The sequence below is a fragment of the Capra hircus genome, chromosome 27 (genome assembly GCF_001704415.2).
Source record: "Capra hircus breed San Clemente chromosome 27, ASM170441v1, whole genome shotgun sequence".
In the NCBI taxonomy this organism is placed as follows: Eukaryota; Metazoa; Chordata; class Mammalia; order Artiodactyla; family Bovidae; genus Capra; species Capra hircus.
This window is the reverse complement of record NC_030834.1, coordinates 6,947,212-6,974,647: the sequence shown is the minus strand read 5'-3', so window position 1 is coordinate 6,974,647 and position 27,436 is coordinate 6,947,212. Positions and strand designations below refer to the sequence as shown.

General features: G+C 47.9%; 1 protein-coding gene and 1 long non-coding RNA gene across 7 annotated transcripts in view; both read left to right on the top strand.

Moving 5' to 3' along the window:
- The window catches only part of PSD3 (pleckstrin and Sec7 domain containing 3), a 489,705-nt gene that overhangs the window by 194,229 nt on the left and 268,040 nt on the right, over window positions 1–27,436 (top strand). The gene's annotated exons all lie outside the window — the stretch shown is intronic.
- Window positions 259–27,425, top strand: LOC108634082. The gene is made up of 2 exons (XR_001917361.1): window positions 259–571; window positions 27,381–27,425. It is a non-coding gene; the product is annotated as an uncharacterized LOC108634082 (long non-coding RNA).

Here is a 27,436-nt window from a genome sequence, read left to right as displayed (position 1 = left end):
GTGAGAACCCCAGTGCTTGGATGTCTGGGGTAATCAGCTGAGTATGGCAGGTGTGTTGGTGAGTGTATATTGTGTAAGCTGGTATTTCTTGCCTTGAGTACAGGTAAGTTTTAAATTTTAAGTTCGTATTTCCAACATATCATCATGTCATTTATCTTACATAGCCTATCAGCATAAAATATTTGTCTCTTTCTAAGTGGCTATTTGGGGCTTCCCTGGTAGCTCAGCTGCTAAAGAATCCACCTGCAATGCAGAAGACCCTGGTTCTTTTCCTGGGTCGGGAAGTTCCCCTGGAGAAGGGACGGGCTACCCACTCCAGTATTCTTGGGCTTCCCCAAGTGGACATTTCCCCAAGGTTTCATAACTTTGGTAATAAAGGAGAAAGAGAATGCTTGGAAAAAAGGACGTAAAGCATATTTTTGGAAAGCGTCAGAGCTCAGCGGTTATGAGCCTGGGCTGAGGTTTCAGTTTTGCCTCCTTTTCTTGCAGGTTGACCTCTAGTGAAGCGCGCAGCCACGTTTGAATCCGTCTCTTCCTATGTGTGGTAGGGATGATGACAGTACTGAACGAGGTGGGTGGGTGGTGGTTGTGACTGTTAACGGAGGTGCAAGTGTGTGGGAGCATTTAACAGCATTTCTCCTGCATTAATAAAAAGCTCAGCGAGTGTGAAGAAAGCATGGCTGTCATTATGTGGAAGTTATTCTTCCTAACGTCAGCACACGAGAGGACTTGGCCTCGCAGACTGGTGGTCATGCGTGTGGGCTATGCAGTGTGGTCATTGCTCGCGCAGGAAGTGTCAGGACTTCCCTGTGCCGGCTTCCACGCAGCTTCTCCGCAGCGCCTGCCCCTGCCCCTCCCTGCTCGCTCCCCCCAGACACCTCCCGTGAAGCCTTTGGTGGTAGGAAGGCTGAGGGGGGAAGATGGATAGTGAGCACAAAACCATCAGCGCTTGGTGAACACGTCTTCGTGCTCACGTCCTTGTAGCGAGTGTGTGTTTCGTCGTGGTAGGATGTGGAGAACAGAGCTGTGCACACAGGGGCCCGTGACCCATGCTGGGGGCACAGCTGAGACATTGTCGGGGCCTGGCCGCTCCTTCTGGCTCTTCCCACAGGTCAGGTCATGCGTGGCCTGTAGCTCTGCCTGCTCTTCTAGGGTTCTCCTGTGCTCCCCGGGTTGGCCTGTTCTCTCTTTATGCTCCAGGACTTAGTAGCTGTGCAGTTGTGTGAAGCCTCTTAGCTTGCATTTCCTGGGCTGTAACTTGTGGATGATATCTTTTTTCCCATGGTTATTGAAGAGATTAAATGAGATAAAATATGTGAAAATGCCTAGCAATTTTTTGGCTCCTTTAAAAGTTACTTTTTTTTTTTTTTCTGTTACTATGAGGTGAAAAATTCTTACAATTCATAAATGAGTCTCTTTTCCCTATTTTGCTTTTATAAAGATTTCATGTCTAGATTCCTTCTTCTAAAGCTTTAGTAATTTAAAAGTGTCAGTTTCCATTTGCATCCATGATTTTCCAGTGCCGTCTACTATCCTTATAGCTTTTAAACTCCATTTTGAACTCGTTTTCAAGAATATGGAAGGAATGTGTGCTGATGGCAGAATTTACACTGAAGACCCCTTGGTCCCACTTTGCCGAGGGGACCTCCTGATGGTTCCGAGTGGATGCTTGCAAGGCATGGTCTGTGCAGCTCTGTGGGGACCGATTTTAAGCTGCCTTGCAGCATGAAAGGACAAAGGACGGGAAGTTCTGTGGGATCAGCCGGCTCCCTGAGGCGTGCGTCCTGTCTCCAGCTCTGCCGCTCGGCCCTGGCGTGTTTGGAAGCCCCTTGAAGGGTGCCCACCTGCACAGCTGGGTTCTGTCACCAGAGCTGAGTCAGGTGACGGGGCCGGCTCTGGCCACACCGTGGTTCCTCCCCTCAGGTCAGTGTTCCTGCGGGAGAGCTAGCCACAAGGGCGCTCTCAGCAGAGGCCGGGCTGACCCTGCTGCAGAAACGCCCCGTCCTGAAATTCTAGGGGAGGCAGGGCCTGTGCTGGGTTCCAGTGGGGATGTCAGTGATCCAGCGGGAACGTTCGTGACTGTGCAGCTGGCCTGAGGGTGTGGTTCAGTCCCTGCTCCAGTCTACCGTGGGGTGTGGCTTTTTGTCATTTGTGACGTCGGATGGAGGGGTTGTATGAGAGGAAGGCGTGGGCCTGGCTGCTGTGGTGGCTGCCCACCAGCTGTGGGACCCAGCAGAGCGTCTTTGGTCCCCAGTTTCTTTACTTGGAAAATGAGACTTGTGGGGGTGAAGGCAGGAGAAAGTGCTGGGGGGCCTGCAGGGTGCTCCGAGGATGATTGACGTCCCTCCCGTGTTTAATGGGTGCCCTTGACCGCCCCCATCGTCTCTGTGAGCAGTGTGTGTGCCCCCAGCTCCTCAGAGGTCCCGGCGTGCCTGCAGCCTGTCTTCAGAAGCGGGGCGGGCAGCAGAGTGTCCCTGCTCAGAATGCACTTCCCCCAGCCACTCCCTTTTGTTGGTTCAGCTGGTGCTCTGTGAAGGCCCTGCCTGTTGGCCAGGGGAGCCGGGACCGAGGCCCAAGCACCTCTGCTGGCCTAGTCCTGAGCTGGTCCCGAGACCCAGTTGCTTCCTCTCTTGCTGGTCCATTTCCTCGTCTGTCAGACATTTGTACTTGACATGGAAATGATGACTCTCTTCCTTTTTCTGTCATTTCTCCACCTTGCTGTATCCACCATCCACTGAACGATTTCTGCTTCCTCTTTTAAACAACTTAAGACAGTTATCTACAAGAAGGTAGGTAAGTAATGAGGCTGAACACCAAGCTGAGGGATGCTGTGTTGACTCTGAGTCCTAAGTGAGGAAAGGGTGACTGGGCGTGTTCAGGGTAAGTATCAAATTGCCCCACCCACAGCCGCTGACCTTGACATTGGTTTATTTGGCATTCATCCAGCCCTGGTCACCTTTACTTACAGCTTGCCTGTCTCAGGCCTGTTGTTATGGGAGCTGTGAGTACCTGAAGGGGTGAGAAAAAGGATGCCTGGCAGCTGAAATGGACATCCCCCCACTCGGGAAGATCTGGAGAGAATGTTCCTGCGGCAGGAGGCAGTCATCCCGGCGGGCCGGGGAGGGGCCTGTGGCCAGGCTGTGGGGGAGACGTTTGCATCCTGTGGTTTAGTTCTTGCTGTTCATCCCTCCTGGTTTCCTAAGTCCTTTGTCTAAATATTGTTGAAGAGAGGAGCTCAGCTACCATGTGTGGACATTTTAGTCCGGCTTTCCCAGGACAAGACTGTGGCTCCGGGTGACGGAATGACAGGGAAACATTTGTATTTCTTTTGTATTTCGCTGCTTAAAAGGTAAACAAAAAAGACAATTAAAGACTGTCTCTGCAGCTTACAAATCAGAAGGCTCAGGCCTGGCTGGGCAGTGGAGATGGTCGCTGACCACTGGAACATGTGTCTCTAGCCAGTCCCCTGGGGGACTCCTCAGGTGAGCCGGCTCTTAGGCTCATGATACGTCCTCTGGTTGACACAGTTCACCCAGAGGATTCCAGCACTCCTGGCTCCCAAGGTCGATGTGAGGAACACAGATTTGCATGTGATTGGTGCAAAGATCTGAGTGTGTGACCATGATGGAGGAACCACCTCTGGACCCTTCCAGTTACAATGTGGGGAAGGATCCTGTTGCTCAAGGCCTGACCCTGCTCGCCACATAATGCAGCGCGGGGTCTCAGATGCTGACCTGGTGTCAGCTTTGTGGCAAGCAGGTCAGTGTCTGTCCAAGTGTCAGGATCCCAGGTGGGCACGTGGCCCACAGGTGTAGCAGGCAATGGGGAGTCAGCTGGAGGAGGAAGTGGGTGGAGGGTGGGCTTTGCCTCAGATTTTCTGGCATCTTGACCTTGAGGAGCCAGGTCAAGGTCTAGGGTGTGGTAAGCAGTCCAGGGTGTGGTCCCATCCTTGGCTGCGACTTTGCGGTCACCATGGAAATTACAGAGCTGAGCATTTCCCGAAACTTGAAAATGAGGGAACTCAAAAGTCTCCACCTAGAACACAACCAAAGAATACCAGTTGCAGCATTCACCGTAGCGACAAACTGCCGAGTCCGCGGCCCCAGCTTCTCTGTGGGCTTCTGTCCTCTCGGGCTCCTCAGGGTGAACAGTGTGGACTTCCCAACCCAGTGCTGGGAAAGTCACTTCTTCTTTTCAAAGGAGAGCGACATTTTTGCTAACTGTTTCACTGGGAAATGTAGATTGAAATTTGTATAACACACACACACACACACACACACACGTGCACACACGCTCACACACATGTGCACACACACGCACACAGACACACGTGCGCACACACATGCGCATGCACGCAAGCTGCCGTGTGCCCTGCTGCTCCTCCTGGGAGCAAACCGCCCCCCCCCCCCCCAGCCCCTGCCCCGGATCAGTGGAGCCCTGCCTGTGGCTCCGGCTCTTTTCGGGAACCCTGAGGTCCATCTGCCGGAGCTGCCCAGGGTGTGGTGAGGATCCGGACCCACCCAGGGCTGCCTGGTGTGGAAGCAGTGTTTATCTTGCATTGAGCTCAGCTTTAGGAAAACAGCTGAGGACACAGCAGCCAGCGTGTGAGCCAGTTTCGCCAGCTTGGTTACGGACGCGGCGCTGAGAGGAAGCGACAGGGCTCAGGTCTCGCAGGACCGCGCGCTGTGTGGCCAGGAGGCTCCCTCCTGCGCTTGGAAGCCATGCTGCTCACGTGCCGCCCTCTCCCTCTGCCTTCAGGCCTGCTCCACTCGTCCCGGATCTTCTCCCGCCCGCATGTTTCTCCAGCCCCTGTTCCATCTGGCTGAGCGATGGGTGGACGGGGCCTTTGAGTGGCTGCTTGCCGTGGCTGTTGTGTGCATAAGGCCAGCGTGACTCTGACCACCCCGGGGAGACCTCCTGACCTGTCCGTGGAGGGAGGCCTCTGCGGTTGTGCCACGTCTGCCGGTGATCCCGGGGCCTTAGGAAGAGCTGTGCTGAGAGGTGGGAGATGTGGGCTCTGGCCCTAGTTCTGTTTACATTCAGAGTCTTAACCTCATGCCGAGGCTTTTATTTACTCTTTGGGAAAATAAGATTAAAGTAATTCACGAAGTGTATTTTCAACTCCAAAAATTCATTACTTGCTCTATGTTAGAGTGTTAGTTGCTAAGTAGTGTCTGACTCTTTGCAGCCCCATGGGTCCTCTGTCCATGGAATTCTCCAGGCAAGAATACTGGAGTAGGTAGCCATTCCCTTCTCCATGGGATCTTCCCAATCCAGGGTTGAACCCAGGTCTCCTGCGTTGCAGGCAGATTCCTTACCAGCTGAGCCACCAGGGAAGCCTTGGCTCTGTGAAATCATACGAATTCTGGCTCCTTAGGTTAGCTCTCTGTGACCAGTTAGGATCTTCTATACAAGAACAGATTGAAAAGCAGTTAGGAGCCTGGAGTTGGAGTAGGTAGAGGAGCTCCTGGGTTGAGCAGCCATGGGTGCCGCTGGCCGCATGGAGGCTGGATGGAGGCAGGCGGCTTGAGAGAGCTGGTTTCATTCTCCCACTGTCTGCCTTGGGCTGTTTCCACAGCCTGACATCCTGCCCTGTAATTCTGTGAAGGCAATAACGACTGGTTACCCTTCGTCAGCCTGAATTGGTTGAGAAGAAGCACTTATTTTGAAACCCAAATTCGCCTCTTCCAGGAAGCCGAATGCAGAGATGGCAGCAGACTGTAACTCTTTTCTTGGCTGCGTCAGCGGTTGAAGGTTGCGTCAGTGGCTGAAGGTTGCGTCTCCTCCAGCCCTCGTCAGAGGGTCCTTGTCTCTCACCTGAAAGCAGAAGCGGGAGCCCCAGCAGCTGAGGTGAAACCAGGCTGGAGAAACCCCCGTCCACAGGACCCTCTCCTGACTCTCAGCGTCCGGCGTGCGTGAGTGTGTGTGTGTGTTGCAGGCCTTCCCGACTCTCAGCATCCGGCGTGCGTGTGTGTGTGTGTGTGTGTGTGTGTGTGTGTGTGTTGCAGGCCTTCCCGACTCTCAGCATCCGGCGTGCGTGTGTGTGCGTGTGTGTGCGTGTGTGTGTGTGTGTGTGTGTGTGTGTGTGTGTGTTGCAGGCCTGTACGCGGGGCCACGTTCCCGCCCTTTAGAGCTGAAGCGGCGTGCAGGGGCCTGTCCCGAGGCTGGGCTTTCTGGTGCCTCTGATTCGCTCTGTGACTCTGGGCATGTCCCTTACTCCTTTCTGAGCTGACCTTGTGTTTCAAATGAGGGAGTTGGGCTAGCAGGGCAGTATTCAGGGCTTGTTCCAGAGCCAGTGTGTGCCAGGAACTTGAGATGCCCCTCTTCATCCTCAGGACGTGGGAGAGGGGCGGCCGAGCGAGGCAGGAGGGAGCAGCCAGCCTGTGCAGACGCCCCACGTCCAGCCTGGAACCCAAGCGGGCAGGGGCTGCCTCCTGACTTTTGTGCAGCACGAAGTCCCAGTTACCACAGAGTGCCTTGCAGTGGACGATGCCTCTGGTCAGTGTGCTGGTTTGGACATCTATTTATCGAGGCTTCATAGCCTGAGGCGCCCTGTTAGGAGCTGTGCCGCCCAGGAACAGGAGAAGCCTCCCAGTCTGAAAGGTTCCCTCACGGCCATGGCGCCTTTGAACTCTCTGTCCCTTCACAAGGATTGTCTCCGTCCAGGGGTGGCAGAGCCGTTTCTGCGCATCCCTCTCATTCTGTTTCTTTGTTTTGCCCCGGACAGAAGCCTCAGGGCCTCTCACCAGCCAGCCCTTGTTAAGTGTCTGTTCACATTCAAGTTGAAGACCCGCTGGTGCTTTTGAGCCTTGAGGGGAGGTTTAGCAGGAACATCTGTGCTCTTCCAGGGGACCGCCTGCCTTCACTGTCTTGTATTCGGTCTGTAAGCCAGCGCATGCATTGAATGGCTTATTGAGAATATTTTCTGCTCAGAGGGGATCTGAAAAATCTTCTTTTCTCGTCCATATACATTCAGTCCTGCAGGGCACCCTTAGAGATGTTGAATTGCCGTGTTTAAAATACATCCCAGCTTGGTGAGGGATCTGGCTCTTCCTATCCTGGAGAGGCTTTTATTGAGGCTCATCCCACTGACTTCAGTGAGGGGGTTCAGTTCAGTCACTCAGTCGTGTCTGACTCTTTGCAACCCTATGGGCTGCAGCATGCCAGGCCTCTCTGTCCATCACCAACTCCCGGAGTTCACCCAGACTCATGTCCATCGAGTCGGTAATGCCTTCCAACCATCTCATCTGTCGTCCCCTTCTCCTCCTGCCCCCAATCCCTCCCAGCAGGTGTTACAGCTGCTTTTAGTTATCTGTGCTATTGGGCAACAGAGATATAAAGGATTTCTTTATATAGTTTATCTCATTGAAAATGATAGTTTCAGTATTTCCTCCTGTCACAGTTTTAGACAAGGGGATAGTTTGATGTCATCCAAGTTCCTGCCTTTCGACGTTTCCTGGCTGAGGTAGCGATGAGGCCTCGGAACTTGCCCCTGTGGGAAAAGCAGGGAGGGGGTCCAGGGAATCCGGGGAGAGGAGTCCCCCGCCTGCCCCGCGGACACAGCTGGCAGGGAGCCGATGTGGGGACTCCAGAGCCTGTCCTTGGGGCGCTTGTCCCCTAAAACCCTGTCCTGTGAGCCCAGACGTGGCGGCTGAGGAGAGAGCTGCCGCCCTGCTTGTGCCACTGCCTGTGGGACCACGAGCAGGGCCGCATCGGTGGCGTGCCCGCCCGAGGAGATGGCGACAGTCCTGGCTCATTCCCACCTGTGAGCCTTTCCTCTCCCGTCCTCGTCAGGATGATGTCTGTCTACATGTGGACGGCATCACTGACTCAGTGGACACGAGTCTGAGCAAACTCTGAGAGATCGTGAAGGACAGGGAAGCCTGGTACGCTGCAGTTCATGGGGTTGCAGAGTCAGACGTGACTTAGCCACCGAACAACAACATCAAGAGGTGCCAAGCGCCTAGAAGTACTATAACCTCCAGTCAGAATGGTATTAGTAGAATACGATATTTACTCTTGAGGAAATGTTCTAATTTACGAAATCCTGTATTTTTATCTCATGATTTTTTTCCCTTTTGAACAAACTTACCCACAAGTGAAAACTTTATTTAAAAACAACAAGGTTTTAGAAAATCTAGGCTAGTTTCTGAAATTGTATGACACGCTTTGAGTCTCCCGTGGTTGTACATTGTTAGATTTGAGAGCAAAGTTTTCCCCACCAATTTGGAATGAACTGGGCATTGTAGCTGGTTCTGTATGAAACAGTTGTTTCGGATCCCGACTCTAACGACGTCATTTTCTTTATACCCAAAGTAAATGCTGTTCAGGCTAGATTATTTTGGAATTCGACTGCTCTATTTTTCTCCTGATTAAAATCTTCTGTTGCAAAGGAGCTCTGCTAGTTTCCCTTATAAGTTACTGTTTTTGTGCCTCTAACTTTTCTAGTAATAAATCTTATTTTTCCATGAGAAAGCAGCCCGTGCTATTTAAGGTGGAGTAGGATTTGTGGTTGAAACTGCAAACACATCCAGTGTTCTGTTTTGATTTTCTAACTTCAGAGTGTCTTTTCAGTGGAAGTGATCCAGTCTCAATCGTTATTATCTTCAGCCAAGATAAAGTATACTTTAAGTTGTTTACATGCAAGGCCCTGACGCAGAGGGAGAAAAAGTGCTAGAGCCCCAGGGAGTCTTTAGTAGAATTTTCAAGTTTCTGAGGGAAGATAGAAGTGTATCCACTTTTAATTTTTTGTGTGGGCATGAGAAAGAACAGTGGAGAGATGGACATGTAGGAAATTCCACCCACCCTAGAAACCTCATGGGCCGGATGTAGGGCCATTCCTTTCCTTTCTTTCTCTGACATCTCTAGATTTCAAGAATAATTATTTGCATTGTTTTCCCCTGTGCATCTTAGCTTAACTCTTAGATGATTATAGATAACTTATATGATTTAAAGTGTATTAGTGCTGGCACCCCACTCCGGTACTCTTGCCTGGAAAATAATATGAACGAAGGAGCCTGGTAGGCTGCAGTCCATGGGGTCGCTAAGAGTCAGATACGACTGAGCGACTTCCTTTTCACTTTTCATTTTCATGCATTGGAGAAGGAAATGGCAACCCACTCCAGTGTCCTTGCCTGGAGAATCCCAGGGATGGGGGAGCCTGGTGGGCAGCCGTCTCTGGGGTCGCACAGAGTCGGACACGACTGAAGCGGCTGAGCAGCGGCAGCAGCAGTGCAAGTCTTTGGGCTTCCCTGGCGGCTCAGATGGTAAAGACTCTGCCCGCAATGCGGGAGACCCAGGTTCGATCCCTGGGTCAGGAAGGTCCCCGGGAGAAGGAAATGGCTACCCACTTCAGTATTCTTGCCTAGAAAATCACAAAGAATTGGACACAACTGAGCGACTAACACAGTGCAAGTCTGACTGTGATTATATTAACATTTGTAATCCCATCAAGCCAGCTACTGGACCTCTTTTAGGGCCAGAACTACCTCTGCAGTGGGTGGCATTGTGTATAGAGTTAAAAGCCTGGTTCTTTACCTGTGGACTTGTCTTCAGAGCCTAACCTGACCATTGCCTGACAGTGTTACCTTGGGCAAAAAGCCCTCTTTTCTGTCCTTTATGCAGAGGTCACAGCAATACTAACTTCCTGGAGGCATTACCAGGATCAGTTGAGATGATGTTTTGAAGCGCTTGACACAGTGCCCAGAGCTAGGAGGTGTTCTGGAGATGTCAGCCACTGTCAGCGCCTCTGCTGCCACCTCCCTGCCAGGCCCTTCCACAGAGTGTGCACGCCTCTGCTGCAGCACGCCTTTCACACGAACCCCATCACGCCCAGAGCTCAGCTCAGCAACAAGCGGCAATGCTCCATGCCCGTCCCCTTTCTACTGTTCCGCAAGCTTCCACCCTTTTTTGGCATGCTCCTGTCTGGTGGCTCAGTTGGTAAAGAGTCTGCCTGCAATGTGGGAGACCCGGGTTCAATCCCTGGGTCAGGAAGATCCCCTGGAGAAGGAAACGGCAACCCACTCCAGGACTCTTGCCTGGAGAACCACCATGGGCGGAGGAGCCTGGTGGGCTACAGTCCATGGGGTCACAAAGAGTCAGACACAGCTGAGTGACTAACACTTTCTGTCAGGGGTCCTAGGTGAGCATGGAGGTTATATTTTAAAGCTGTTATTGGAAGAGGAAAAAGAACTACAGATCCTGAATACAGAATCTCTGCAGTATCCTTCCAGGATGAAGGAACTTAAAAATGCCTCTTTATTGTACGAAGAGAAGAAAAAAGAAATCCGAAGAATGTCTGAGTCTCTTCCTCAGATTTTTTGATATGGTGATTCTGATTCTTCATCCTGAAAGTTGGCTTATAGAAAATTAACTTTTACTAATGGATTCCTATGGGACTTCTCTTGTGGCACAGTGGTAAAGAATCTGCCCACCAATATAGGAGACACAGGAGAGGCAGCTTTGAACCCTGGGTTGGGAAGATCCCTGGGGAAGGAAATGGCACCCAGCTGCAGTATTTTTGCCTGGAGAATCCCACGGACAGAGGAGGCTGGCAGGCTACGGTCCACGGGGTCACAAAGAGTAGGACACGCCTGAGCACGCGCACATCCTTCTGATGATTTTACAGTTTAGTAACAACTATGGCAGAGACAGAGTCTTCTAGAGAGATGCATTGACAGTGGGGAAGCCAGCCTGCAAACAGCATCTCCTGATAAAAGTTAGACTAACAGGAGCATTCATGGGTCTCTGCTCAAGTGCAGCCTGTGCCTGGCCCCACGCGTCCTGGCAGAAGGGGTCCGTAGAGGAGGGCTTCACTGCCATCGTGCCGTGCCAGCCTTTCTTCAGCACGTGGCCTCTCCTCTGACGTAAGCATTGCTGAAGAGCGCCCGCTGACTGAAGAGCAGCAGCCTGTGATAAGTAAACCGCACCAGTTTTGTGAGCTCTGACCTCATCTTAGCCAAGGAGACGGCTTAGCATTCGACTGTTACCTTAAAAATTTGGTGACATACGAAATTTTAATCAAGTCGGATAAATACTTCAACCTCGTATTGTTTGTCTATTTAAAAAATCTTAATAGAAATTCTGTATATAACCTAACAAACTACATGCCTACACATGTATATACATACAAAAGTGCGTGTGTATACACAGATACATCTTTGGCCTTGAATGAATTTCTAAATGGAGATAAAGTCAAACCTCTTGTTTAAATATATATATACAATGTAATCCGGGCTTCCCTTGTAGCTCAGTTGGTAAAGAATCTGCCTGCAACGCAAGAGACCAGGGTTCAGTTCCTGGGTTGGGAATATCCCCTGGAGAAGGAAATGGCAATCCACTCCAGTATTCTTGCCTGGAGAATCCCATGGACAGGCTACAGTCCATGGGGTCGCGAGAGTGGGACACGACTTAGCGACTAAACCACCAACCTTGTCTTTAAAGAAAATGAAATGAAATACCCAGATGGCTGTGAAAAAGAACCGACAAAAGTTTTTTCCACTTAAGCCCCCGGTGGGGGCATTTTTATGTCAAAAATAAACTACCTCTGCTAGATGGCCTCTAAGCAGATTCTGCAGCCCAGAGGGATTACAGAAAGGTCTGTGCCTTTGGAAACACATGGCCTGGAGCGGGTTGGGTTCACGGGGATTCACACAGTGATGCTGTAGCCGTGGTTTAGGTCCAGGGAGCCCGGGTTGTGGGCTAAACCCTAACTGGATGATCCTTGGTCTGCCGGCTCAATACTCCGTGTGTGTCAGCAGTGGACTCCAGGTACTTACCCCTTTTTAGAGCCTAGGAATTTTCTTAAAATTAATTTTAATTGGAGGCTAATTACTTTACAGTATTGTGGTAGTTTTTGCCATACACTGACATGAATCAGCCATGGGTATACATGTGTCCCCCTCCCAAACCCCCCTCCCTCTTCCCTCCCCGTCCCATCCCTCTGGGCCATTCTGGTGCACCGGCTTTGAGTGCCCTGTTTCATGCATCGAACTTGGACTGGTCATCTGTTTCACATATGGTAATATACATCAGTTCAGTTCAGTCGCTCAGTCGTGTCTGACTCTTTGTGACCCCATGGACCGCAGCACTCTAGACCTCCCTATCACCAACTCCTGGAGTTCACCCAAACTCATGTCCATTGAGTCGGTGATGCCATCCAACCATCTCATCCTCTGTCATCCCCTTCTCCTCCCGCCTTCAATCTTTCCCAGCATCAGGGTCTTTGCCAGTGAGTTAGCTCTTCGCATCAGGTGGCCGAAGTATTGGAGTTTCAGCTTCAGCATCAGTCCTTCCAATGAACATTCAGTACTGATTTCCTTTAGGATGGACTGGTTGGATCTCCTTACTGTCCAAGGGACTCTCAAGAGTCCTCTCCAACACTACAGTTCGAAAGCATCAATTCTTCGGTGCTCAGCTTTCTTTATAGTCCAACTCTCACATCCATACATGACTACTGGAAAAACCATAGCCTTGACTAGATGGACCTTTGTTGGCAGAATAATGTCTCTGCTTTTTAATATGCTGTCTAGGTTGGTCATACCTTTCCTTCCAAGGAGTAAGTAATATACATGTTTCAACGCTATTATCTCAATTTTAAGTTCTGGCTAAACTGGGAGAAGGAAGGTGAAGCCCGCCGGGTTGTTGGAAAGAGCAGGGGAGGAGCCCTCTGCTGCCCTTCTGCTCCTGTGACTCGCAGGCAGGCTTCTTTATCAGATGTACCTGTTCTGCCCCTGTTTTGGTCTCGGGTCCTCTGCTCACAAATAGAGTAGTTCTGATTAAACAAAAGTAAGGACAGGTACCGCTCGTTTTAAGCTTTTAAATTCATTCTTTACCCTCTTACACTGAATCAGGCAGGGCTTTCCTCCTGGTGCTGCGGTTCATTTTGGTAGGTGGCCTGCCTTGCTCTTCCTGAGACTTTCTGAGACGAGCAGCAGGCAAGGGTCTCTCAAAAAACGCAAAGAGCCGCGGCCTTCTTCACAGTTGAGTCATCCAGGCATGGCTGGTTGATACCAGCTGGCCGGCTGGAACCCAGAAGAACCCACCCATTCAGCAGCGTCCTTTCTCCCACCCAGTTCAGACGACATCTGTACTGCCTCTCTTCCTCACACCTGGGACCCAGGGAACTCTTTCTCTTTATGGCAAATAAGGACGGTTTCTCCATGCTGGCGAGTGTTAAGACCCATGTATTTGTGTGCGTGTGTAAATAGACTTCTTTTTTTTCTGAACTAAGAGATCACAAAGAACTGTCAGTGTTGTCACTTGGTTGGAACTAGACCTGCTTTGTCAGACGTTTGACTGGGGGTGACACCGAGCTCTGCTCCGGGTATCGCAGCACTCCCAGGGGGCTGCCGTAGTGGATTGGCCTTACAAGAACACCCCCCATTTCCATGCTGGGCTGTGAGCGTGCACACACACAGGTACCAACAGGCAGGCCATCCAGCTAGTGTGCGTCCTACCTGGCTGCCTTGGGCATGGCCAGGGGTTCGCCAGGCCGTTTAGGTAGTAAACCTGATTTGTATCCGACAGAAATCACGAGACTTATTTTGCTTTCTGTTCCCTTGTTAGCGTCTTGACTGTGGCTTCGTAAATGTCACACAGTGATCTAGTAACTTTATCAGGCCTAGCAGACTGCTGCGGAATTTTAGAGGTAGAAGGGATATTCATCTGCCCCTCCCCCGCTCCTGCAGAGTTGTGCAGACGAATGAGTGTACTGAAGCCAAGGCAGTGAGAGGTACTTGCCCCGAGCCTCACAGTTAGTGACAAGAGCCGAACAAGATCTCACCTCTCTGCTTCCATACATAGCCGTGCCTTTCACATCTGACCACTGTTGGTGAGTGTGTGTGCAGCAGTGCACTGGACCACAGGTACCCCCAGGGGGATGGAGCAGTGGGTGGCGTATGGAGCCAGGCCACAGGTACCCCCAGGGGGATGGAGCAGCGGGTGGCGTATGGAGCCAGGCCACAGGTACCCCCAGGGGGATGGAGCAGCGGGTGGCGTATGGAGCCAGGCCACAGGTACCCCCAGGGGGATGGAGCAGCGGGTGGCGTATGGAGCCAGGCCACAGGTACCCCCAGGGGGATGGAGCAGCGGGTGGCGTATGGAGCCAGGCCACAGGTACCCCCAGGGGGATGGAGCAGCGGGTGGCGTATGGAGCCAGGCCGCCTGGACACACATCCCAGCTCTGCCATTCTGCTCACCTGTGCCCCAGCCACCCCGTCCAACAAGGGGACGTATTAATAATACCTGCTTCGTAGGGTTGTTATGAAGATCAAACGCACCGGTGTGTGTAAACGTCTCAGAACCATGCCTGGGACACTGAAAGTGAATACATACTGACTGTTGTTTTGGCCTGAATGATTTGAACGGCAGTGGAGAGGAATTACGCAGAGGCCATTATGGCCTAAACACAGAAATGTTTAGCTCAGCCTGGCAGACCAGCGGGGGATCATTTGGTTCATTTAGTGGCAAAATGTGCCCTCGCTGCCCAGGTCAACTCTGGGAGCCATCGTGCTTGTCACAAGCGTCTTGAGACGTTTTGGCTTAGCCTGCCCTCCAGCAACCCGCTCCGAGTGGGTTACTCAGGAGCGACTGGGGAGCCTGAGGATTCGCTGTCAGCATGAATCTGCGGGAAGTTTTTCAGGCGGAAGGTGGTCCTCACCGAGTTCTTCTGGTCCATTCCCTTAGTAGTGACATTCCTTTGAAATTATGCAGGCTGATTTGTCCACGACCCGGAGGACGAGGGCATCCTCAGTAGGATTCTTCAGGGTCCATGGGATGACTGGTTTCTGCTAAGCTCCAGCCCATATTTTGTTCCTCAGTGTAATAATGTAAATTACGGTGTGGAGTTGAAGAGCATGTGGGTGGAGAGGGAGAAAAGTTTTATGGAAGGATGGCCCTGCGTTGTCTGTCTGTGTGAATGACGTGGGGGTGAGATAACCGCGGAGCATTGCTAATAACCAGCCAGTCTGCCTGTCCCCTGCCACAGGCCGTGTGGGCGGCCGGGCCATGTCCCTGCCGTGTCGCGGGTGAGCTCCCCTGGGCTCCGGTCTTGCCTTGAGTGAGGTCCTCGGGGACAAGCCCGGCGGTACTTGGGGCTCAGCGTTGAGTCGCTCTCCCGTGGGTGCCGCCTCTGAGAGAGGATGTGTTCCAGGACCACTGGAGCTGCAGAACCTCCCCAGGAAGCGGCTTTTGCCTCCGGGTGAGTCGCCCTGGTTCCCGCTCCATTTGCAGAAGTGGGCCTCCTCTGGTGTTGGCCGGAGCCTGACACCCGCCTTGCCTTTCCGTGCCAAGCGGAGGCGCCACCTTTAAGGGCCCAGAGTTGTGTGAGGAAAAGCAGGCTCAGGGAGTGAGGTGAAGAGGTGACTGTCTGAGAGAGGCCAGGGGACTCTGCCTTTTGACAGAGGCTCTTTAAAAAGGAAACCTCTGCTCTACTGGTTTTGGTCTTTTTTTCCCCCTCTCTTTCATGCTTAAGAAAATATTTTCCCTCAAAAGTGCAGTTAGACTTGTGTATGGAAAGTTCAGGGAGAGAACGTATTTGGACTCGGGGTGTCTTTTCTGTTTATGCCCTCATAAAATGACAGTGTCAGAAACTGATGGATTAAGTGTTTCTTCTCGGGATTTGTGTTTCTTCTCCTGGTGAGAAGGTTGTTGAGAGAGCTGAGTGCAGGAAGTGGTGTTTTGAGATTTAGTTCCCTTTTCAAGGACCTCTCCCTTCTGTTTGTTTTAAAGTGGGTTTTCAGTTTTCCATTTCTATGATAAGGCCATTTCCTCTGGGTCATTTGTAGAATATTCAGAGACAGATTGAAATTGCTGAAAAACAAACAGGGCCTAACATCAAAACATTTTTGAAATGCAGTGAACTGAAATAGGTTGTCAGCCACTGAAAGCTTACATTTGTTTTACTGAACATTATCATTAAAAAAAAAAAAAGTTGAGCTTCAGCTTGCACATAGAGTTTCCCCAAGTCTTTAGTTTTTCTTTTTTTTTTTAATAAAGAGGCCAGGACATGTTTATCAAATAATGATGTTTAGACTTAATATCCAGAAGTGCTTATGGAGAACATAGGAACTAAGGAAGGGAGGGCCAGACCATTTCCTTTCCAGGAAATCCATGTTCTCTCACTTGTTCAGAATGGTTCGACAATGCAGACCTTTAGATCATTTTTCACACTTAATGTTTCTCAGTGTTACCATGAAGCCGTAGCTCTGTGTGACATCAGATCTGAAGCCCTAATATTATTTGCAAAAGATTGTTTTAGAAATGAAAGCCCTGCTCAGGGCTGCCAGGCGATTCCAGGTGTGAGCTTTGTCAGATGGCATTACAGGATTAACTAGCCGGGCTATATGATTCATCTGACACACGAGCCAACTTAAACCCATTCATAATTGTGCTCCTTATCAGAGAGACGGGAGAGCTGCGTCTAAACACGACAGGCCTGGAAAGGAGTCCTCTCTCCTGTCTCTCCCAGAGTGACTCTCCCACCCCAGCAGCCGCCTGTCTGCCCAGGCACAGCGCATGTCTGCAGACGGAGCCAGCTGTGGATCTGATTAGGATAGAGAAGAGTCATCACTGCTTTTAAGCAACGTGGAGGATTACTTGAAAACCTCAGAGCATGCCAGGGCCCTTTTAGTCTCATTTCATTTACGTTTGTGGTCTTCTGCAAGTTAATAAGAGCCAGGAACAGTGACACTTTGATAAACCAACTAAGTGGTATGACCTAAAAAGCTTCACTGAATCCTAGTTACCTATGAAATGACACCCTTGGGACAGAGATGGAAGACACAGTCAATTTCTTTTAGAGGCCATTCTGATTTTCATTGAAATTGCTCTATTCCTCTTGAGGTCTGTGTATGCATAGGTATGTTTATTTCACCTGGGTGATGTGTTAGGTGACATTTATGTAGAAACATTTGAGCAGCTTATTGAAATATGCTGTCATGGTGTTAAGATGTTCCGAGCAAACTTGTCTCCCACAGAGCAGCGGTGTCTCGCTGGAGCGCTGGTCCCCAGTCCAGTGAGGGCCCAGGAACTCGCTCGTGGCTGATTCAAGAGCGCCTCACGATTTCTAGCTTCTGCTTTCCGGATCTCGGTTCTTGTGTGTTGCATGCTAGCCACTGGGCTTCTAAGATTTTATGCACTATGGGTGTCGCTGCTGTCCGGGCCTCTGGTTTCGGTTTCTGAGCGTCTTTCTTCATTCCCGCCTGGTAGGTCTCTGTTCTCTACCTTTCTCTCTTTCTGAACGTGTCGCTAAAAGCCTTATGTCAGATCAAACCAGAAACTAAGAACTTGATCTGAAACTAAGACCTGGAGTTGACCCTTGAACAGCAATGTTTTTTTTCCCACTGAATATGTTCTGCAGCACGAGATGTCCTGCAGTTGAACCCACGAGCGTGGAACCATGGGTACGGAGGACCGACTATAAAGGTTATATGCGGATTTTTGACTGCTCGGAGGACTGGCACCCCTAACCTTCATGTTGTTCAAGGGTCAAGTGTGTATTAAAAAAGTCCCATCCACTTAAAGAGAAGTCTGATTATAGAATGAAAAACATACTCATTTAAAGACGATTTGAAAAGCACAAAGAAGTAAATAATCCAGGAATGATCACCTAAACGTCAGTTACTGTTGCCGTTTGGTATCTGCATTTTCAACCTGTGTGTGTGTGTGTGAGAGAGAGCGCGTTTAGTCACAGACAGGGAATGTATCAGGTTTCTTTAAGGAGTGCCTCCCAAAGGCTGGAGCAGACGCTACTGGTGGCACATGAAATAGTTTAGGAAATATGTGAATGAGCATGTTTTGGCAATGGTTCTGTATTCTAATACGTATTATAAAATGATAACAACACATCAGACTTATGATTCTATGGTAACAGTGCCTCTGGATGACCTTCAGGAGTAGGGGATCCTCAGCCCCTCTTCAGCAAAACACCTCATTCATTAGGTGATTTTACCGGGTCTTCGGTATCCAGCATATCAGCAAACTGGTCAGCTCTGCCTTCAAAATATGTTCGTAATTCACCTCTTCCCCACTCCAAAGGCCACCAGGAGTCAAGTGACCCAGGTCCCCATGGTTTATGTCCTTTTAACCAGTGTCCCAGGTCAGTCTTCTGTTGGTCTGATGGTTTCCCATCTCAGAGTAAGAGCCCGAGTCCTTACGCGGCCGGAAAGCCCCTGCACGATCTGCCTCGTCTCTGCCGCCCCCACCAGCGATCTCGGGACCCCCAGCCCCAGCCGCCTTGCCCCTGTGCTCTGTCGCGCTGGCCTCTGCCCGTCTTCAAACACGCCGAGCCTGCTCCCACCTCGAGCCCTTTGCTATTCTATGGAATAGGCCTGCTGTTCTGTCTCCCTGGATGCTCATCCCCAGGCCCTCCGCAGCCAGCTCCCAGCTTCAGGTCTGCAGAGGTGCCTTTCCAGCGTTTTGCTGTTGTTCAGTCACTTAGTCGTGTCCTGCTCTTTGTGACCCAATGGACTTTGGCCACCTGATGCAAAGAACCGACTCATTTGAAAAGAACCTGATACTGGGAAAGATTGAAGGCAGGAGAAGGAGGTGACAGAGATGGTTAGATGGCATCACCAACTCAATGGACATGAGTTTGAGTAGGCTCCGGGAGTTGGTGATGGACAGGGAGGCCTGGCATGCTGCAGTCCATGGGGTCGCAAAGAGTTGGACATGACTGAGCGACTGAACTGAAGTGGACTGCCACCTGCCAGGCTTCCCTGTCCTTCACCATCTCCCAGAGCATGTTCAAACTCATGTCCATTGTGTGGGTGATGCCGTCCAACCATCTCATCCTCTGTCGTCCCCTTCTCTTCCTGCCTTCAATCTTTCCCAGCATCAGGGTCTTTTCCAATGAGTTGGCTCTTCCCATCAGGTGGCCAACATATTGAAGCTTCGAGTGTTTACCTTCTTCAGAATTCTAACTTCTCCCCTCACAAAGCCACAGGTTCCTTTTGCCTGTTTTATTTTTCTCCCTAATCATGTCATTAATATGATTATCTTATTATTGTCCCCCTACTAAAATAGAAGCTCTGCCAGGCCAGGGATTTTTTTTAATTATTATTTTAGTCATTACTGAATCTATAGCACAGAGCATAGCTCCTAGGCATACAGTAGGCACTCAGTAAAAACTTGTTAAAAGAAAAGCTGAAATCCTCTAGAACCAGGGATCGAACCCCCGTTTCTTATGTCTCCTGCATTGGCAGGTGAGTTCTTTACCACTAACACCACCTGGGAAGCCCTGAAATAAAGGTAATGGGCTGACTTAATGAGCAATATTGAGTGAATCACTACCTATAGCTCAGGGATATGCAAAAGCTGTGAAAGTGATGAGTGAATAATGTTTGAGAAACACTGATTTAAATAGTTTTTGAGTCTGTTTATGTTCATTATAGATAGCACTGCAGTAAATATCCTTTTAGTAACTTTCTTGTATATATTTGTGATTATTTCCTTACAATAAATAGTTAAAAGTTTATTTACTTCTTCACGGGATCTCCGTAATTTTAAGGCTTACTGAAGCTAGAAGTCTTACCAGTTTACACCCCTCTGCAACCTGTGAGTGCCTGTATTTCTTCCTAACCTTGCTGTGCACCATCTCAGTGCCTTTTTGTCTTTGCCAGTTTGATAGCTGAGAAAACTGAGTGCCTGAAGAGCTTCATTGTTAACTTATATATATGAGCATTTCCCCACATGTTTAATTTTGATCTTTTTGTCCTTTGTTGTGACTTGCTTGCTCTTGTCTGTTTGAGCTTGCTCTGATTGCAGGGGATTAAAAACCTACATGCGCTGGTTTTATTGAATGGATGTCACAAGCGCTCAAGTTCACGTCCAAGGACAGGCAGGCCTCAGAGACAAGAACGGGAGGGTCTGCTTCCTGGCATATCCGCTCTCCTGCTTTTCCTTGCCCGCTGGGTTTCCCTCTTCTCGAGGCCTCTTCCCTTCCATAACTGTGTCCCACCTGGCTCTGGTCTGCTGTGTCCCTCAGTTGAGATGCCCACTATCCTCCAGGTGCCATGGGCACCTGAGGCCCCATTTTCCAGGAGTGAGCAGGCGGTTGGCTCTGCTTCACTGTGAGGTCACTTCTGGTCCATCCAGCTGAGATTAGGATGGGAGGTTGAGGCCCTTGGGGCCTGCTCTGTCCAGGGGACGGGGATGAAGCAGCTTTTCTAGGAAGGATGTAGTGACTCGAATGTTCAGTAACACGTCTTTTGACCAGTTTTTCATATGATGTGTTCATCTTTCTCTAATGGGTGCAGAGAAGTCCATTCACATGAAGACTAGTTTTGCCTTTTGTCTCGTGGCTGTTTTTCTCTCCAGTTACCATTTTAATTTTGCTTGATATTAAGCCATGTAATTAAGCCAGTCATTTAAATCATGATTTTTCGCTCCTGTAAAGTTTAGAAATATCTTCTCTATGGGGAAGCTATATTTTCAGCTATGCTTCCTTCTAGATCTCTTTGGTTTTATTTTCTTATGTGCCCCTTGAATAACATTAAATTTTAAGGGAATCTGAGAGAGAAATGGCATCTTTGCCTAATTCATTCTAGGAGGATAGTGTTTATTTAGTATTCTTTCAGCAACAGTTTTATAGTTTGCTTTATTGTAGTCCTGAACATTTCTTAAGTTTATGCCTAGATACTTTATAAGTTTTATTCTTATTTTGAGTAGAATTTTTCTCAACATGCTTTCTAACTTGTCCTTCATTGTTTATTAAAGCTGTTGTTTTTGTATTTTTGTTACTGACCGCCTTACCAGTTCTAATAACTTTTTTACTGAATACTTCTGAGCCTTGTATGTAGACAGTTAGAACATCTGCAAAGAATTATTTTTGCTTTTTTCTGTCTCTTCTTTTTTTCTCATTTTATTGTGGTGGATCTTTTCGGAAGAGGAAGATGGTGATTATAATGGAATGCAGGGCCTGTCTCACACTGCTGGGATTGTTAGGAATAATCGTTCCGATTAGATAGTCAGAATATTTGGGAACATAGAGTTAAATGGAACTAGTGGAAAACTGGTCTTTATCCAAAATGTTATCTCTACTGGTTCGTCTTGGAGCCCGAATGTTTCACTTGTTACTCCCTTTCTGACCAAACCATTGCTTCCAGGAAGTTCCTGTTAAGATGCCCATGTGACCCCTCCCATTAACACATAAAACTTGCTAGTATAGCAAATCACTGACGTGCTAGTGTAGCGGGTCATCGAGGTGGTTCTCTGACTCTCTGGGAATTGATACATACTAGTCTACCATTACGGAGAACGGGAACTAGACCTTGAACAGATGGGATAGACGTGTTTAGGTGGTGATGGCAGCCTGGGCCCCTGCAGTTAGCAGTTGCTTACTTGTAGCTTTATCTTTTTTACTCTCTGTTCTGTGCCCCTCCCGCTTCTACCCCATAAACTCAGCCACGCCGAACTTCGTTTTTCTTTGATGTGTTTTATTCTCTTACTTTGAGCTTTCTTGTTCTTACCCCGACAGTTAGAATCCTTGTCCTCAGGGTCAACTTAAGTGTCACTTTCTCCACGATTCTGATTTCCGTAGAGGAGCTTATGGTCCTGCCACGTGCCCTGGATGCGCCGTGTATTTTCTTTGAAATGACATTATTATAATTGCTTTTAAAAGTAATCTCTCTTAAAAATTGTTACAGCTATTCGACTATAACCTCAAATTGCGGTGCTAGAGAGCGTGTCTCGCTTACCGATCATTGTGTCTGACACCCAAGTAGTCGCTCAATAAATGCTTCTGAAATTAATGATGGACGGGGGAATGGAGGACAGTGAGCCGGGGTGAGAACGCAGGGAGCTGCCTTGATGAGCGGAAGTGGTAGCAGGAGGGCGTCAGAGGAGCTGGAAGGGAAGGCGCGCGATGTACGCCTGTGCCAGAAACGCCGAGTTTAATCTGGATCTGAACCTGTATAGAACTGAAGGGAAGGCCTGCCTCCTGTTACTGAACTCGAACAGAGTTTTGAGGGATTTGAAAGGCAGTTTCATACATGGGTGAACTGTGTACCCTTGGACACAGAGAAAAATACAGCCCTATACTTTATGCTCTTACCCTTTAATTTCTTTGCTTTCAGGGTTGAAGTAGTAGAGCCACTAGGCAATTTTTACAGCATCTAAACTGGCATACTGGCTCATAAAGTTTACAGCCGCACCTAGATAAAGACCATGTTTAAAAAGCTAGAGTGAAAAAAGGCAGGAGGAGGAAGGAACAGGAGCCTGTACCGAAAAAAATAGTACTGGGTGCTTTTCCACTGGCAAAAGAAAGTTTGCTTTTGTGAGCCTGGATACTACCAGTGTATAAAAATATTTCCATTAGTGAAGAATTATCATACCGTTTCATTGTTTCTCAAGTTAGAGTACACTTGCATTCCTGTACTTCTGTTTTCATATAATTATTGTTATAAATTATGAACTGTGAACTCAGAGCTGAATGTAAATAGAAGACCAAAAATATTTTTATTATTATTTTATCTCATTTATTAATCTATGTATTTCTGAGGAAAACTGCTCCTTGACATATGTTAAAATGAGGGTTGAACTTTGGGTGTTAATACTTGGAGTGTTAAAAACAAACCTGTGTCAGTTGAGCTGGTTTTACGTAAGATTACTACATGACTAATAAATTAAGGTTGAGGTGCTAATTTTGGCAGGTTGGGTTGTGCTGATGCTCTCTTTAAGTTTAGAGCAATCTGGCCATTTTTCATCCCCTTGAGTCTTCCTCTGCCCCCTGCCCAAGTCTTCACACTCCTACCTTTTTCCTTGCTCCCTGCAAGACGACGCTGGCCTCACGCGTTGCACAAACCCTGGGTTCTTGCCCCCCTGCAAGTCGCTGTGCGTCCCCTCTGCCGGGAGAGCCTTGCTGTCATCACTGCCCGCCTGGCGCGCGCCTCCTTTCGGTTTAGGATTGTGCGGGAGGTCATCTGCTACCTGCTGGAGTGCTGAGGGCTGTGTGATTTGTCTTGTTTGTAGTTGCCTCCACAGGGTTTGTCTGCGCTAACCTAGACATTAAATCCCTTGGTCTTGGGAGCTGTGCTTTGCTCCTTACTCTCTTTATATACGTTTTACCTACGGTGAAGTCTGCGTGCTCAGTAATTGATTTCAGGGAGGGACTTTTGTAGGTGGTTAGGCATCTTTGTCCTGTCAAGCCTCTGCTCTTTATTTGTTGAATTGCCGGATGGTTGGTTGACAGTGTTGTTTAGCTTCTGGTGTACAGCAGAGTGATTCCATTTTACATATATACATATGTATTCTTTCTCAGGTTATTTCCCGTTATAGGTTGTTACAAGATATTGAATGTAGTTCCCTGTGCTGTGCACTGGCCCTTGTTGTTTATTTTATACACAGTGGTGTACATCTGCTAGTCCCAAACTCCTAATTTATCCCTCCCGCCTTTCCCTTTGGTTCTCTAGGTCTGTGAGTCTATTTCTGTTCTGTTAAATAAGTTCATTTGTATCAGTTTTTAGATTCCACATATAACTGATAACATGACACAGGTCTTTTTCTGACTGACTTCACTTAGTATAATTAACCTCTGGGTCCATCCATGTGGCTGCAAATGGCATTTTTCCATTCTTTTTATGGCTGAATGATGTTCCGCTGTATATACGTAACACATCTTCTTTATCTGTTTTCCTCTTGATGCACATTGAGGTGCTTCCATGTCTTGGTTGCTGTGAATAGAGCTACTATGTACGTTGGGTTGCATGTTTTTGGATTATAGTTTTCTCTAAAAACGTGCCCAGGAGAAAGATTGCTGAATCATATGGTGACTCAGTTGTTTTTTTTTTTGTTTAGGAATCTCTTTACTCTTCTCTGTAGCGGCTACACCAGTTTGCATTCCCGCCAACAGTGTTGGAGGCTCGCCATTCCCCCACACCCTCTGGAGCATTTGTTATCTGTAGCCTTTTTGATGATGGCCATTCTGCCTGGTGTGAGGTGATACTTCACTGTAGTTTTGATTTGCATTTCTCTGGTAATTAGCAATGTTGACCATCTTTTCGTGTGCCTGTTGGCCATCTGTATTGGGAGAAATGTCTATTTAGGTCTTTTGCCCATTTTTTTTGATTGGGTTGCTTTTTTGATATTGAGCTGTTATGATATGCTTATATATTTTGGAGATTAATCCTTTGTTGGTCACATAATTTGCAAATATTTTCTCCGTCATGTAGATTCTTTTCAATTTGTTGATGCTTTCCATTGCTGGGCAACAGCTTATAGGTCTGATTAGGTGCTATTTATTTGTGTTTATATTTCTTTGTGTTGGGAGACTAACCTAAGAGAACATTGGTATGATTTATATCAGAGAATGTTTTGCCTGTGTCCTCTTCTGGGCATTTTATGGTGTCATGTCTCATATTTAAGTCTTTAAGCCATTTTAAGTTAATTTTTACGGTACGTGGTGTGAGGGAGTGTTCTAGTTTCAGTGATTTACGTGAGTTGTCCAGCCTCTGCAGCGCCACTTGCTGAAGAGACTTAACCTTTTCTGTATTGAATACTCTTGCCTCCTTTGTTGAAGATTAACTGATCATGGGTATGTGGATTTATTTCTGTACTGTCTCTACCGTCCCATTGATCCACCGGCGGTGCCAGTTGTTGCTGTTATTTAGTCCCTAAGGTGCATCTGACTCTTTTGTGACCCCGTGGGCGATGGCCTGACGGGCTCCTTCTGTCCATGGGATTTCCCAGGCAAGAATACTGGAGTGGGTTGCCAGTTCCTTCTGCAGGGGATCTTCCTGACCCAGGGATCGAACCCATGTCCCCTGTGTTGGCAGGCAGATTCTTTAGCACGGAGCCAGCAGGGAAGCCCAGCACCACCGTGCTTTGGTTACTGTAGCTCTGTAGAACTGTCTTAAGTCTCGGAGGGCTATGCCTCCAGTGTTGTTCTTTTTCCTCAGGATTGCTTTGGAAATTCTGGGACTTTTATGGTCCCATAGAAATTTTAGGATTTCTTGTTCCAGTTCTATGGAAAATATAATGGGTAATTTGATAGGGATCATATTACATATATAGATTGCTTTTGGCAGTGTGGCCATTTTAACAATATTCTTGCAATCCAAGAGCATGGGTTATCTTTCTGTTTCTTTGAATACTTGTTAATTTCTTTCATTAGTATTTTACAGTTTTCGGCATATAAGTGTTTCACCTCCTTGGTGAGGTTTATTCCGAAGTACTTTATTTTTCTGATGGAATTTTGAAGTGGATTGTTGTACTTTCTCCTTCTGACTTTTCAGTGTTAGTGTAAAGAAATACAATAGATTTCTGTGTGTTATTCTTCTATCCTCTACCTTACTGAATTTTTAAAATCAGTTTTAATCATTTTTGTGGAGTTTTTAGTGGAGTCTTTAGGGTTTTCTATATGCAGTATCATGCCTGCCAGGGCAGGAAAAGCAAGAGACAAAGGTTCAACCCCAGGATCAGGAAGATCCCCTGGAGTAGGACATGGCAACCCATTCCAGTATTCTTGCCTAGAAAATTCCATGGACAGAAGAGCCTGGCAGGCTAAAGTGCATGGGTTGCAAAGATTCGAACATGACTGAGCACAAAGAAACTGTATCGTCATCTGCATATAATGACAATTTTACTTCTTCCCTTCCAATTTGAATACTTCTGTTTCTTTTTCTTGTCTGATTGCTGTGGCTAGGACTTCTAATACTATGTTGAAAGCAAGTGGGTAGAGTAGGCATCCTTGTTTTCTTCCATATTTTAGTGGGAAGCTTTTCAGCATTGAGTATTGTGTTGGTTGTGGATTTGTCATAAATAGCTTTTAATAATGCTGAGATATATACCCACTTAGGCAAGAGTTTTTATCATGAATGCATGTTGAATTTTATCAAGTGCTTTTTCAGCATCTATTGAGCTGATCATGTGATTTTTATCTTTTTTGTTGATATGATTGATGCAATGTATCACATTGAGTGATTTGTAAATGCTGAACCATCCTTGGGACTCTGGAATGAGTCCAGCTTGACCATGGTGGATGTATTTTTTTAAATGTATTGTCAGGTTCAGTTCGATACTTTCGCATACTCGCGTGGAAAGAGAGTGACTCTTGGTCCTTGCTTGTTGCAAGTCTTGGTTAAAGAGCTGGTGCTGGACTGGGGTAGCCAAGGGCACACTGTGGTTGACTGCTGCTCGGGCCTGGGGTCCGTTTGTCTCTCTCAGGCGTCCATATTCACAGTCAGGTGTGTGGTGAACAAAACCTTCTGGTTCTCCTTTTTTTTGTGTGTGAACTGCTGCCTTCAAACACCACAGCTTTCTTTGGCACATTTATCGTGGATGATGAAGTGTGTGCTTTTAGGCATTGGTACTTGGACCCTAGATTTATTCTGGGGAATTGTGAGGAACTTTTCCCCTATTTTATAAAGTTAAGGATTCTGGAAAAAAGGAACCCCTGAAATCTTCTTAAAAATTTAACAGTAAATTCTGTTTTTGAATGCCTGGTTTTTTAAGGCAGGTATTATGATCTTCGTTATTTGCAGATGTGGAAACAGAGCCTTGCTGGGGCTGAGACCTGAGTCTAGGTCTTTTGGAGATTCCAGACCCATAAGTTTTTTCCTTAATGGCTTTGCCTTTCACTTTTATTCAAGGTTTATATGGGTACAATGGATTGTTTGCTGTGGAAAGTTCTTTAGGACTGAAGACAGGTCTTGGTTCGATTCCAGTTTTATATATAAGTATCTTTGTGTCTTTGGGAAAGTCATTTAGTCTCTCTCAGCCTCACTTTTTTTTTTTCCTCTATAAAATTGATATGTAGTGGTTTCCCAGCCTTATCCTCAGTTATTAGGAGACATTTTGAACATGGGTGTGTGTAGTATAGAGCACCATCTGTGACTGTTAAGGGAGAGGGCAGGTATCCTCATTTGTAATAATGAGCTCTCCCCAAACTTCGGCATGTGTTAAGTGGCATCAACGGGAATTACTTCTGCAGGTCTTTTGGTTGCTGTGAAGTGACTAGCATGTGACAGCACCGTGACAAGGTGCAGAAACGGCAGCTCTTGGGTGACTCGGAGCTGGGGGCATTGCAGCAAATTGCAGAGTCTAGAAACTCCCGTGGTGACAGGACCAAAGAGCTGGGCTGATCTCCAGTAGGGCAGGACCTTTAACACCTCTGGTTGGTAAAGGGGAGGGGAGAAGTCACACCTTCGCTGTTATTGCTACCTGACTGGTGTTTTCTTTTTTTAAATGGTTGGGGTAAAGATCTTTTGAGAGGACTGGCGAGACTGACTCAAAGTATATTTAGGTTTTATTTTACCAGCCCTAGTTTTAAGGATAGGAATTCAAAATGTGAAAGTAAAACCGCCCAGGTGATTTGGATACAGTCGAAAGACAAATTTTAAAATGAATTGTAAGAGTGGTGCCAAAGGGCATTTTCTTTTCTGCAGACCCCAACGGAAGGAGTGTATCGTCCGAATGGATGCCCCAGACTGGTAGGTTGGTT